We start from the raw sequence: 14,962 nt of genomic DNA on the forward strand, positions 1-14,962 counted from the left end.
AACGTTTAAGTTTCACAGAAGACATATATACATATGGCATATTCATAATTCCTGCAAAGTTCTACAGAATTTGATGTTGGCTGCAAATGGGACATAGTACTGTTCTATTTGGATTTATAGCATGTATATGTGTGGTTTATTTTTTTACAATATTGATGTTTGTATTAATAAAACAAAACCAAGATATGCTAACAATGTGTATAATGCGATGTTCATACATGCATTAATTAAGTTAACAAACTGGAAATACACAAGTTTAACCAACAAAGGTGAATTAAGTGTTCGTAAAAAGGAAATAATGAAACAGTTCCTTATTATGAGCTGAACAAAATGTGACGGGAAACTCGCAATCAAGTTTGGTTGGCCAGATAAGGTGTGGCCTTGCGGCTAGCTGCTGAAGTAAGTTTATTCGAGGGCACGTTGGGAGGAGTCGTAGCACAGTGATGATCAGTCTGAATAGTCTCCCGATGGCCTATGGTACCAAACCCAGATCCAGATTCATTGTCATCCAATATTAAAAATAGGAAACAACATCTCAACGTGAACGTGAAAGACGATTCCAAAGTGGATTCAGGTTATGATTGGGACGCTGACATGATGAGGGGAATTACAGCATTTACAAGCATTGTTGGATGAAGGTAACATTTAATAATTTCAATATAGTCGATTGTGAAAAGTGCCGGGGAAAAGTGATGTACTCGTGTTTGATCTTGAGTGTGTGCGATACCAGCAGGCGATTGTTTGTGCAGGAGGCCGGAGGGTGATGGTGGTGGTGGTGGTGGGATGGTGTACGTGCAGCTTTTGGCTCCAGTGCATGAAGACACGTTTAAATCGAATGACGGATAGGAACCAAAAGTTTTGTTAAAGCCACGCTGTACTACTTGTAGCTACTTCCTCCCTCTATAGTAAATAGAAAACTTCCCAAATCAGTGCCTGTTGGTCCACCATGATCCTCTTTTTCTAAATGTTATTAATTGAGAGCTGAATTTTTAATGAGCTATGTAGCCACCTGTCAGTGACCTCGATGGGTGGTCTAATCCCTTCTGGTTGAACTAGTACAGCCGCCCTTTAAAAACAAGAGGGGGCCTACTAACGGCTCATTTTGCCATTGGTTGGTTTGAAACTTTGAAAGAATTAAAAACATAATTTGTTTATTTCTATTTATTTATTTTATTTACTATTTATTGATGAAAATTAATTAAATATTTCATCTTCAGGGTTTCGCATATATTTCATGGCACGTTTGTTGCACAGAGGATGGGATCCTGGATTAGCAACCCAAAGTTTTAGTGACAAATACTAACAAACCAAGTCCAAAAATAATTTGTTCAGTTTTTAAATATTTAGATTTTATTTTGATGGTGATTAATATTTACATTTCCTCTTCATCAAGAGTAGGGCCTAGATCTTCCATGCGGCTTTAATTTGATATTTGATAGAATTTTTGAATTTCATGCACAAACGTGACAAATCCAAGGCTTGGAGCTGGAAAGTATTCACTTTAGCAGATAGGGGGGGGGGGGGGGGGCTTGGCATGGTTATTTGCCCCCACAGCAAAATCCCTGCCATTCTGTCATACCTACATGTAACATACATATATATACACAAACAGAGCACTCTGATAAGTGCCCATTTTCATCTCTGATAAGTGCCCCTTCACCTCTGATAATTGCCCTATTCAAATCTGAGAGGTGTCTATTTTAATTTGACAAGTGCCCCTTTTCCCTCGTATAAAGTGCCCTTCCACTTTTAATAACTACTCCCTTTTTAACTCGGATAAGCAAACCTTATATTTTCACATGAGCCCCTTTTCCTTTCTAATAAGTGCCCCTTTTCCTGATAAATGCCCCCATTAAAAAAGAGCTCCTTTTCATCTCTGGTAAATGACTCTTTTCAGGTACGAGAAGTTACTCCAGAGTCCATTTCACTTTGGATAAGTGCCCCCTTCACCTTCGATAAGTCCCCGTAATAAAATCTGATCGGTGCCCCTTTTCTTTCAACTAATGCACATTTTCCTTTAATATGCCCCTTTTTTATTCTCATAAGGGCCCCTTTTCATATCTGGTCATTGCCTTTTTTTCAGGTGCGATAAGTGCCCATTTTAACCTCTGATAATTTCCCTTTTAACAATGGTACATGCCCCTTTTCCTTTCTAAAAAGGGACCTATCCCCTTTTCATAAATGCCCCTATCAAAATCTGATGGGTGCCCCTCTTCTGTTGACAAATGCCCATTTCCTATTCTTGGTGCCTTTTTCATCCCTAGTGAGCGCCGCATTTTGAAGGTGTAAGAAGTGTCCCATTTTCGTCCCTGATAATTACTCTTTGTACTTTGACACATGCTTCTTTTTTCTGATAAGTGTCATCTTTTCCTCTCACCATTAAATGCGCCCCTAATTTCAAGCGACTAAGGCGAGGCGTCAAAAATAAATATACCAGCCAGCGGCAGCTAACTGCACTTGTGCGTCCTGGCTGCATTTTTAAAATTAGCTCAGCCGGCTACCGCTGGCGGTAGGACCCTCAATTAACTCATGATGTCATCATAATGGTCTCCGAACAAAAGCATGCGCCGGCTGCCGCCTTTCGAATGGAAACCGAGCCTCAGATCCCAGCCTGGCGCAAGCCGGCTGGGCTAATAAGTGAAAAATAATTGCCCCAGCCAGGCTTCGGCCGTAATTGCAGCCTCGATGCGCCAATACGTGAGGCGGCAGCCTGTTGGTATCGATATTTTTGACGCCTCGCCTAAATGCAATTTCCCCAAAGCTCGCTTGCATTTATAAATGATATACTTTTGTTACTTTTCAAAAGTCTTTTCAGTCTTCCGTTATGAGCATGTGCTTGTAACCCCATCAGGATTGAGTTTTTTCCTCTTTATAAGATGTAATTTTTTCACACTGCAACCTCACAAATCTTAAATTTCCCTTTGTAGGTGTGCCCTTTTTTCTTGGTGCCCCCCCCCCTGTACACAAAGAAATTTGTCACCTGATTGTAACCCCCCTCTCCTCCCCTCTCCTGTAGCAGCTTTAGCCAGCCCCCCCCCCCAACAAAAAAGCACCTGAAAAGTGTACTAATTACATGTACCCTTTTGCTCCATCAGACAACTTGGATCAAGAAAAATCACCTAGAAAGTAACGTGTAGAAATGTGATGAACTTTTTCTTTGCTTGTCAAAGGTTTTACAAGCTTCACACTTGTCCACCCCCCCCTCCCCTTCCCCACTGAAAAAGAATCGTTGATTTGTTTGTGTGTATAGTCGCCAGATTAGAATCTGAGAATAATTATTTTTATTTTAACACCTAGGTTATAGCCTAGAAGTAATCAGTAAGTTGATAATAATGATACTAGTGATCAGTGGCGTACGCAGGATTTTTCAGGGGGGGGGGTGTTTAGAAATTGGATGGCAACATTAATGTGAACCCGCGAGGTAGCGAAGAAACTGAACAGGAGAGGGTATTGGAGGGGGTTATTCACGTCTTGAATTTCGATATCCTAGCTTTAAAAAACCTCAGGTTTTCTTGCATGTCAAGTTTTCATGTTTCTTTTTTTTTCTCCACATTTTACAGTAAATAGAGACAGACATATGAAATAGAATATAGTCACATTACAATGAAACTCAATTCACGTGTCAGATTAGGTTAAATGCAATATTAACCTTATTTTAGTGCATTTTATGGCATTTTTTTCAGAACAATTTACGAGTAATTCATTGTGATTTAAGAAAAATACCAAATGGAAATTGTGGACATACCATATGGGGAGTATAGCCATGAGGGATTATGTTTTGTTCTTCAAGATTTAACGATCACCTCTCACCGTGGACGAGAGCCTGGCTGAGTGACATTAAAAGTGGGGGGAGGGGGGGGGGGGGAAGGGCACCAACAAAAAAAGGGCACTTCCTGGAAAAAACAGGCACGCACAAAGGGAAACCTCAAAGCAAAAATATACAATTTATAGACATTGTTAGGCCATATGATACCCCTACATTGTGATTAGATTATCAGGGATGATTTCATTGTTTGTTTTTCTCTGCACATGGTCCAAGATACTGCTTAACCCTTAGGGGGGTATTCTCGAAAGCGGCCTAAGTTAAATCAGTGGCCTAAATCTGGTTTAAACCATGGACTATCTTTTTTGCTATTCTCGAAGGTGGCCTAAAGATAAGCCAGGCTTAAATACGTCATAGTTCGGCCTAACTTTAGGCCGCTCAGAGGGCAGGTTTAAATACGTCATAGTTCGGCCTAACTTCGCGTGACGTCACTTTTTAGTTAAATCGACTGTCCGCGGAGAGTGAACGGTAAGTTTTGCATTTGAATTTCTATATTTGATAACAATTTACACTCTTTTGTATGGATAAGCGCTCATAAAAGTTACACCAGCTAATAAAGTATTTTTGTTAATTTCATGTTGCTGTACTGGTGATAATCTAAAATGCTTTTAACTGAATAAATTTGGGGGAAACTTGGTAAATGTTCACAGTGTTCGCAGAGCAGTCCCATACGTGCAAATAATTGTCGGTTAACATTTTCATTTCCTGAGATTGAGCAATTTCTTACCGGGTAATTTTTTTCTTGGCACGATTGTACTTTCGTACGCTTATACCACCTGAACATCACCTTAAAGATATCATTGCTAGACGTAGAAACTACTTTTATAGTGGATTTTCTAGACGCTGTTGCCTAAAAGTGGACTAGCAGTAGCACTAGGCCTAAATCTAGATCTAGCTGTCTCTTTCGTTCGTTAGCCTCTGATTTGGTCGGCTCCTCTCTTTCAGGAGCCGACCCTACCCAAATCAAAGGCTAACGAACGAAAGGGACAGAAATTTCGGTCTGGTATCACCTCTGCCTGAGCTGCAGTGCTAGTTGTGGCTGTTGGTGCGATCATTTCCTACAGGATGATGATGATTTTCATAACCACCCCCAAGAAAACATTTTTAAAAAAAATGTTAGGCCTACTAGACCTAGACCTCTAGCCGGCTCTAGACTAGATCTTAATTTCATCAATAAGAGTCTAGTCTAGACAGGTCTAATACAAATTGAAAGGAAATGGACAGAAGCTTCCTTTTTTTGACATAGGTCTACATTTGCTGATAATGTTACAGTAGTTTAGGCTTATAATACTTGTTAGTAAACGAGACGTCTAGGCCTACAGATAAATTGTAATTTCTTATCAAATATCAACATATTTTTTCATCTTGATTTTCTGCTATTTCAGGTTCTTTTCAATTGATGCATGGGGATGGAGAAAAAAGGCCTCTCCCAAGCTATGGTGTCCCGCCTTGTGAAGTCCATCTCAATAGCCATTGCCAGGAGATGGGAGCAATACATCACCATTCCTTCAGCAAGAGAGGCAGTCCTACAGAGTGCAGACCCAACATGAATTGTATAATTACTGCCATTTCCCTGGCGTTAATATGGTCGGTGCTATTGATTGCACCCACATAGGCATCTCCAAGCCAGTTGGCCCAACACCAGTTATTTCCTGAACAGGAAAAAAAAGATACTCCATTTTTCTTGGAAAGTCTGCTGGTGAGTAAAGCTGTAATTACGCCTAAATTTTGTAAACTAAATCATGTTTATACAATTTGTATTAAAAAGATCTGCTGAATTTATGAATCTGCAGATGTGTCTACAGGTACATTATGAAGTGATTTAAAATTGTTTTGTCTGATAAATGTAGGTGCAACCTACACTCAAACTTTTATTCATTTTACATGGGCACGAGCTAATATTTCAGCTCGATTGCCATGGCTACCAGTCATTCCTGACAGTGACAGCTTGGCCTAGACTTTTGGGCGGAACTATCTGAAAATAAGACACAAATAATCAACAGTTGATTAACTACTTTCAAATTTGGGTCAGAAGAAAATTCAAACCTACCACTAACAATTCTGGAACAAATAAGACTTAGAGACCTACAGACTACAGTACAGTGCAGTAAATTTTACTTTTACTTTTTCCCCTTTCACGAAGCTCATTTTGGGAGATAACATAAACAAAGACAATCTTTGGTCTAATGTTAGATTGAACTGAAATGGAAAAGTTGGGCTCTAACGATTAGGGCCTTGTAAAATCTCCATTTCAGGCTGCGTTTACATCTAGGTTAGGCCAACTGTCGGCTCATTATCTAAGTAAGATGTAGACTTGATTTCAGGAAAGGGGCTAACTTCGCTATAGACTTTAACTACTTAGGGCTTTCTTAGGCCATGACATGGCAAGTACAACTTGGTGCAAGCACATTTATGAGATAGTACTGCAAGAATGTGTATGTTTGTTCTTGACTTTAAAAGAGATACCGATAGTCATTCTGTAAATCAATGATTACTAGTAACTGAGTGGGGAGGGGGTGCCTAGTCACTGCCTACATGAAAGGCGCCTCAAGTTTTTTTTTTTAAGTTAGAATATTATTGACACTATAACTAAGACCAATTATCAATGGAGTAGATCTTTAATATTTTAATGAGGTCTAAACCTTTTTATTTTTGTTTCAGGATGATGTTTTTCTTCAGTAAAATAAATGAAGGCAAATTCCCTGATAACTGAGACAAATTCAGAGAGAGGAAGGAGAACTACTGAGCTGCTGAATTTCTGACAGGTAGGCTGTACGAATAAGTTGTTGTTTGTATGCCCAGGTACTTCAAGGATGGCATTTGTTCATTCACATTTTTCCATCAATACTTTCATGTAATTGATTAATATGCACTCCACTTTTACCACAATGTACATGCAAGACCTTTTTAATGTTTAACAAAAATAGGTTTCAATGTGCTTCCTTTCATTCTTTTCTCTTTTCATTCAACAGACATACTTGCATGGACTATGAAGTTCTACTTAGCCTCTTCAATGAACCAGACTCCATCTGCTGTAACTGTGACTGCATGGGGATCAAAACCTGTGTATTATAATCCTCATAACATGAAGCTATACTAACAAACAAGCAACCATTGATAAAAAGCCTGATATGTCCTTGTTGTGTGTGTGAACCACAAAGCAACCATCACTCATAAGGATGTTTTTATGTACATCAGATGTTCATTGTTTCACTGGAAAATTGTGATTTTGAATCATTTAAGAAATCGTGTTTTATAATGCATTTTATAATATAGTGCAAGTCATGATATAACAGATTCCTTGCAAAAGAAACACGGCTCAAAAGTAGACTAAGCTTTGTTTTAAAAAAATGGGAGAAACTAGTGTAACAAATACATGACATTTAATTCTAATAGTTTCAAGTAGCAGATTATGAGGCTATTGGAGCTTAATATTTGACCTTCAATTTTATAATCGTATTCATCGTGAATTACAATCTTTTCTGTTTTAAGAAAAATAAATAAATTGAACATAATTGTTGATATGTTATATACAATATTCCTTTCATATCTTTTGATTTTAAGTGTGCATACTGTTGGGTTCATTGAATTATACATGGAAAAAGTCTTGAAATAGAACAGTGAGAGAACAGAGAGCGAGAGAGAGAGAGAGATAGAGTAAAAGAGAAAGGGAACCAAATAAGAAAGAACAATTTAATGGTGAGAGAAATAAACAATGATGTGAGATAGTGTGTGTATGTGAGAGAGAGAGAGATGGAGATAGGAAGAAAGAGTTGGGGGGGGGGGGTACAGTGCCCCCTTTTTCAAATGCCCCTTTTCCTTTGACAAGTTTCCATTTCCTTTGCAATAAGTGCCCCTTTTCATTTTCGAGAAGTGCCCCTTCACCTCTGATAATTGCCCTATTTAAATCTGAGAGGTGCCCCTATTAACAAAATTATCGGTGCCCCTTTTCTTTCAACAAATGCACATTTCCTTTATTATAAGTGCCTCTTTTTCATTCTCATAAGTGCCCCTTTTAAAATATGTTCAATGCCCCTTTTCAGGCGCGATATGTGACCCTTTTCACCTCTGATAATTTCCCTTTTAACAATGATACAATTCCAGCAAGTGCCCTTTTTGTTGGTGCTGCCCCCCGCTTTGGAAGTCGCTCCGCCGTCCCTGGACGTCATATTGCTCAAGTTGTCGAGGTGATGCATCCTCTCCACACTGCGCGCATCCATTGTCTTAGCCCATTGTCTTAGTGCATTGTGACGTCATATTGCTCAAGTTGTCGAGGTGATGCATCCTCTCCACACTGCGCGCATCCATTGTCTTAGTGCATTGTGACGTCGCAGCTTCGGTACTGAGCATGTGCAGAAACCGTAACCATGGTGAATAATCCATGGACTAAGTTAGGCCAGGTTTAAACTATGGATCAGTTAGGCCACCTTTCGAGAAATGAAAATGACTTAGGTCAGCGGCCTAAGTTAAGCCTGGCCTAACTAAACCACGGTTTAACTTAGGCCAGGTTTAACTTAGGCCGCTTTCGAGAATACCACCAACAGTGTCTTGACATTTTTTAAGATCGCGCCGCACCTGCTTGGAATTTTAAATTGTTGTTTCATGACTTTTTCCCCTCAAGTCTTACGCACATTTTGATAACATTTTTCGTCGAAATTGGATATACCTGTAAAGGTGTTACATAACAATTAGTATGCGCATGTCATTAAAAAGTGCTATAATTGCATATTCATGTACAAGCAGAAATGTGAATACAGGTTTAGATTAGGACGATGTATTTCTTCCTAAGTGGGAGATATCAATTGATATCAAATTGCTTTTATATGTTACATTAGAAATAAAACAATAGATATAATAAATAAAAAACAATAAAATACATAAGAAATAAAATGATGAATTTCAAACTTTTTTTCTTCAGAAAAACATTTTGAGATGAAAGAAACATTTATTCAATACATTTTCAAGATTATTCACAAGTCTACAGACAAATATGTAGAGTTTTCTGTAAAATGTATACAATTAGCATTTTGCATTATAATTAATTAGGCTATAACGACAAAAATGTGTTCCTTACACAAATATCTACAAACATGAACATTTTCGTGTTCATCGGACATGCAACGGCCGAGATCAGTCAGTGAGTTGCTCAAAATAGCCCAGTACAGTAAGGGTTAAGCTAGCATCATACTTTGCAGTTGAGTCTGACGGTCTGAATATTTAATTTAAGATTTAATTTTTTTAATTTGTGAAGTCGCAAAGCGAAAAATTACATCTTATAATGAGGGGGGGGGGGGAGAATCCTAATCATAAAAGACTTAAAAGATCTTTATATAAGAAACAAAATCATAATAACTTATGAATGAAATAATGAAAGAAAAAGATGCTCTAAGTCGCTTTAAATTAGGAGTACATTTTAGGGTGAGAAGAAAAGGGGGCCCATATCCAAAGGGAAAAGGACACTTAAATAATTTACAAAATAAGCCATAACAAGTTTGGGGGAAGGATATTTGTGTGCATGTTGAGAATGTCGGTCGATAAAAGCACTGGAATCAACAGGTATTTTCTCCTGTCAAACGCCCTCCCCTCCCTATACCTACCTCAAGTAGCTCATCCATTTATGAATTGATGTGAATATAGAGGGTGAATGTTGATGATGATGATGATGATATGATGATGGTGACAACAAAAATGTTGAAGTTAATCATGATGAGGAAAGTTATGATAATAATCTTGATGAAATTAATATTATGATGATGCTGGTATAAGCACAGATAGAATGGAATGATTAATGATGATAATGAAGACAATTGATTGAGATTATAAAATGAGGACATTTTATTTGTAAGAGGAAGACTAGTTTGTAGGGATTTATTTTGAACTCTTAAACTCCCCTTCATATCCATGATTCATCCCTTTCATTAATAGGTCATCCCTCATTCACATTCACCATTTTCATCCACTATCCTTTCATATATCTATCTCTCTCTCTCTCTCTGATTGGTTCAATGTTCACCTGATGCAGTCAAGCTTAAAGTATAATTTACATATACTATGAATATTCAATATATACCCTTTGATTATTGTTTATGTTTGAATATTTGCCACACTCAACCCAGGTGATGTAAATGGGTACCTGGCAGGAATTAATTCCTTGAAATGCTAGAGCGGTGCAGTGGCTGCCTTGCTAAAGCCAGGGTAATAATCGGGGCAGCACCAGGAGCGTCACAATGTGACGGACATGTGCGCTATATAAGAAGCCACCATTATTATTATTATTATTATATTCAAGATACTTTGTGATGTTGATTTATACTTGTATGTGACTTCATGAATATTAATTTGTTTCTTCTACTTTGCATGGAATGTATGTAGAGTGCTACACAGAATGCAGTAATGCTTTTATACATTAAAACCTTGTCAGTTAGCCAGAAGTTATCAATCCTACAACATGTCTGCTGGGCTGCCTCTGTGTTAAGAGTGCTAGGAATTATCTGTTAGGACCGCAACCCTACAATATGTTAAGCAGGTGAAGGGCTAAGGAGCCCTCATTTGACCCCCTGAGCCCCTCCCATTCTTTGCATTTTTATTATGTCAAATAATCGAAGATAGCTCGATGGAGGAGGGGGGGGGGGGGGGGGGGGGGGGGGAAGAGACATTTCCTCATTCAAAGGCCCTCTCCAGCCTTCCTCCATACATAGGTCACATGCCGTAAAAAATAGAATTTTACTAGGGGTGCAGACATTACATGAGGTGGACCAGAAAAGTTTAAAGATTTGTGAGATCGCATTAAAGGCATCGTTTAACAACGTTCAATCTGAGATGCATGGCCCTAGAGCATGGCCCGAGCATTTACATCAAACAATGAAGAAAAAAATTAGAAAGTTGAATATGTTGTGACTAAAAGGAATGCCTGTATGTAGTAATCTAAATGTAAACATTATATTGAAGAACCGAACAACATTACAAGCATATATCAATTAAAGAAATCAAGAACTTGCTCATCTAAGAATGTATGCTACAATGATTATCTCATAAAAATAGTACAGGCCTAATAAGATTAATAAATGACCACTCGGTTTTTCTCTTCTCCTTGCAGTGAGCCATGGACTATGCAGCCAATAACAACGGGCCGCCGTAGGTCAATGTGAACGTTGGGCCGTGGGCGCTGGTAGCGCACCGGTGCCTCTGTAGAACGAGGGCCGGGGAGAGGTGTAAGCGAAAGACGAGACACCTCTCCCGCGTGTGCTACCAGCATCGAGATCATTACACAGCGGAAGAGTGAGTACTCAAACAATAGTGTCGGGCAAAACCATATAACCCAATAGGGGGTTTCTCAACAGCGATACAAGATTCTAAAAGTAGTCAACAGATCTTGATGAAAATTGTATGGAATTGTTGGTTGAATATCCCCTAATCTTCATGTACATTTCAGAACTACAAGTTAAGATTGTTTTCTAAGGCTTTATTACAAACAACATCCAAGGAGAATAAGCATATCTGTCCCCTAAACATGTTGTGGCAAGTTGTCACAAGAATTCTCCTGCTTTACTAAAAGAAAAGGGGTCATATCAAATAAATTTAGGGCATGGGAACGGTCAATTCTTTTATTTTAAGCGATAGATTTTCAGAATTATTTTTTTTCTTCAGAAAATCATAGAATCCATATTTAGTGTTTGTTGATTAAATCTTAATAATATATATTTAAACAGTTGAAAGTGTAAAACATTATTTAGTAAAAAAATAAAAAATACTTGGTTTTGTTTCCTACATCACAGCTTGCGTTATAAGGATGAAAACTTCCTAAGTTGATGAAGTAATTACAGTTTCATGAAAATATTTTTGAATATTTACTTTTATAATATTAGTTATTCATATGGGTTTGTTTTATCATACCGAAGGTGGCTTAGTCAGTGATTTTTACACTGTTATCCTTTAGGTCCCTGTGTATATAAATATGAAATTCAACACAATACATGAATGAGAAAATGAAACAACAACAAAATGTAACATTTCCATAAAAAAAACATTACAAAAGTATAATATAACAGCAAGTAATACGAACCAACAATGTTTGCAAAGTTTGTCATATAAATGTATCAATAAAAGTATGGGAAGAAGAAATTTAAGTTGACTTAATAATTTTGTACTTAGAGCAAATGAGAGCGGTGTCATATGATGTCAAATGATCGACAGCACAAGGTGGAAGTTTATTATATAGCTCCCTCTCAAGGTCATGATATTAATTAAGCTATAAAACAATGTTTCTTGACTAAAATCAATTGATTAGCTATTTCCGTTTGGAAATCACAACTACATATTCTGAGATTTTTATGGTCGTAGCTATTGTACGGCCGTAGGCGCTATTTCAAATTTATCAAAATCTACCAGGAGCACCGGTAAATTTTTATATTTAATTTTTCTCGAAAGCGGAAATGTTTTAGGGGCTAAATTTTCTAGTGCTTATAATACATCCACAGAGGCATCCATATGTATCAAAATTGTAAAGAATCACTATCCACCCATGTTTCTTATCAAGAGAGTTTTTCAGCTTATACATGTATTTTGAAATATTTTGAAATCTGAATGATCAGTTTAATAATTTCACAGACATGAAATATATTGGCTGCAAATGCACTTTCACCTCATGTGGTTTCTTTTATGTACATTATTTCGATTTTAGGAGCAGAGTGTCAATTATTTCTTGATGCATAAGTCAAGAGATCACAGGAATATGAATTACCAATGCAGTAATTACAAAATGAACATATACCAAACAACCATTTAGCAAACTAATTAGAAATTGTTACAAGAATTATTAAAAATTCCATAAATTACATTTACTAGAAAGATATCATATGATTTTTGTATAGGCACACTTTGAGAATAATGTACATTCCATAACTTATTTTTGTATTTCAATATTTCATGTTATCATTGTGAACAGATTACTGAAATATAACTGAAATATTTTAATCATTCATTTTTCTTGATCATTCGAGTAAGTATATTAAGTGTATTAACTATATCTTACATGTATTTTCATCAAACTAGGATACTTGAGATGGTTAACAGAAGGCGGCCGAGGTGTGAGGCGTTGACATTGAAAGGGCTGCAGTGTAGCTGCGATGCTACGAGGCAGTATGTTAATCAATGCTGCACCCAACACTGTAAGTATATTGCATAAAATGGAAGTAGAATCATTGCCAAGAAGAAAGTTTGAACAACTTCAGTATATTCTGATGATCTAATTATTGACAACATACAATGGTATGCACTTCTTGACATTTCAAGTTTCAAGTTTTATTGGTCCACATTTTACAGAAAATATAGACATACATATGAAATAAAAAATTATACAATACAACTATAGTATAAATAACCACATCTCAATGATTCTCAATTCATATAGATCAAGTAGAATGTGAGGAACCTATTGAAGAATAGCTGAGGAATGGAAAGAGTCCCTCAGGAAGGCTAAGTGAGAAAGTGCGTCGTTATCGAAGGTAAGTGCTTATTTGAGAAGGGTAAGGACAAACATAATGAAAAACCATGAAAAGTAGTAGTAAATAACATATCTAAATTAGTGCATCGAAAATAGATTGGTTTTAGATTGGTTGAGAGCTCGTCATGTGACCAGATATATTTTAACCATTTTAAGGTTGCTCTGACAAAGTACTAATTGAGAAATACTATTAGGGAGTTGAAATTTTTTGTTGTTGGTAATTTTTAAATTTTAAATTTAAACATTTCATTAAAATGTTTACATTTCTAAACTTGTATAAATTTGTTTAAATAAAAAAAGAAGTTAAAATGTTAGAAATGATAATTTTATCAATTTTTCTTTTCTTCTTGTTGCTGTTTATACAGGATTAAAATTAAACAAATTAATATACCCTAGGTGCTTTCTTTTCAAGGTACTGGTTAAAACTATGGGCCTCAGTGACTATTTTCTTTGGCCATAGTTTTAACCAAAACTTATCAGAACAGTGTATATTTGTATTATATATATAATAGTGTCTATCTATCTATCTAGCATTGCACAGTAATTCATCAAATATACATAAATCGTATCTTGAGCATTGAGTAGTAACAGTAATTAAGTAAATTTACACATTTTATATTATAATAAGTTAAAAGAATGAAAGGACATTGTTGAAGCATACCAAAATCCTTACTCTATGGTTAAATTATCATAATAAAGTTAAAGCCATGTTCAGACAGGGGCTTCCTAGTCTGCGTAAGTTAATCCCTGCAGCAGTAAATATCCCATAAATATTTGACTTGCACCATTAGCAGACCTGCCAACCAGTACGATTTAGTCGTATTTAGTATGATTTTTAGAAGCAAATACGACAGTACGATTTTCCTTAATAAAATACGATTTCAATTTTTTTTTTTTTTTTTTTTCTTTAAAAAATTTTTATTTTTTTTTTAAAATTAATATTTTGTGTGTGCGTCCGCTATTTTCAATGGCAAAAATGTCCATTCTGTCCTGTAAAGTATCCTACAAGCATCTCACATCGGCAATTTAGGGATGTTTATTGGTTCATCGAACACACCAGTCGTGACGAAATAATGCATATTCAACCAATGATCAATAAAAAAAATTCTTCCTGTAGGTAGAAACTGTAAGAGGCATTGATCTGCGTAACAATCCGTGTTTATTTCAAGAATACAACTTTTGTCAGTACAATACAACTTTTGACACTAAAGAATACAGTTTTTGAACTCCGGAGGGAGGTTGGCAGGTCTGCATGAGTTGACCATATCCTCTTACTCGGACCAGCTTGCCATGATTAAGATAATACGACCTTCCACTGACCCAGTCTTACTCGGACCAGCTTGCCATGATTAACAGCGTGTCCACACACAAAACAATTTATCGCGAAACTCTATAACGATACGTCGTATAAAGAATCATCGTATAAATTCCAGGATGTCCACACACAAGAAACGTCGTCACTAAAGAATCATCGTATAAAATGCCCCCTGTCCACACACAACATTTTCCGTGATTCTTTATAGAGTTTCGCGATAGTGATAAGAGGTCTGGTCTCATTTCGCTCGAGGTCACGTTAAGCCCCGCCCAGTTAGTTACACTAGTTACACTCCCCCAGGGGGTCCCCCTGTCCACACACA

At 36.8% G+C, this 14,962-nt stretch overlaps 2 long non-coding RNA genes across 2 annotated transcripts; both read left to right on the forward strand.

Moving 5' to 3' along the window:
- Positions 1–419: 419 nt before the first annotated feature.
- LOC105442502 lies at positions 420–13,551 on the forward strand. The gene is made up of 4 exons (XR_004065713.1): positions 420–638; positions 10,920–11,101; positions 12,875–12,990; positions 13,233–13,551. It is a non-coding gene; the product is annotated as an uncharacterized LOC105442502 (long non-coding RNA).
- LOC105442399 lies at positions 4,074–6,698 on the forward strand. The gene is made up of 3 exons (XR_004065712.1): positions 4,074–4,291; positions 5,209–5,522; positions 6,485–6,698. It is a non-coding gene; the product is annotated as an uncharacterized LOC105442399 (long non-coding RNA).
- Positions 13,552–14,962: the final 1,411 nt, after the last annotated feature.

This window comes from Strongylocentrotus purpuratus, unplaced genomic scaffold, assembly GCF_000002235.5.
Source record: "Strongylocentrotus purpuratus isolate Spur 01 unplaced genomic scaffold, Spur_5.0 spur5_scaffold_20, whole genome shotgun sequence".
Lineage (NCBI taxonomy): Eukaryota > Metazoa > Echinodermata > Echinoidea > Camarodonta > Strongylocentrotidae > Strongylocentrotus > Strongylocentrotus purpuratus.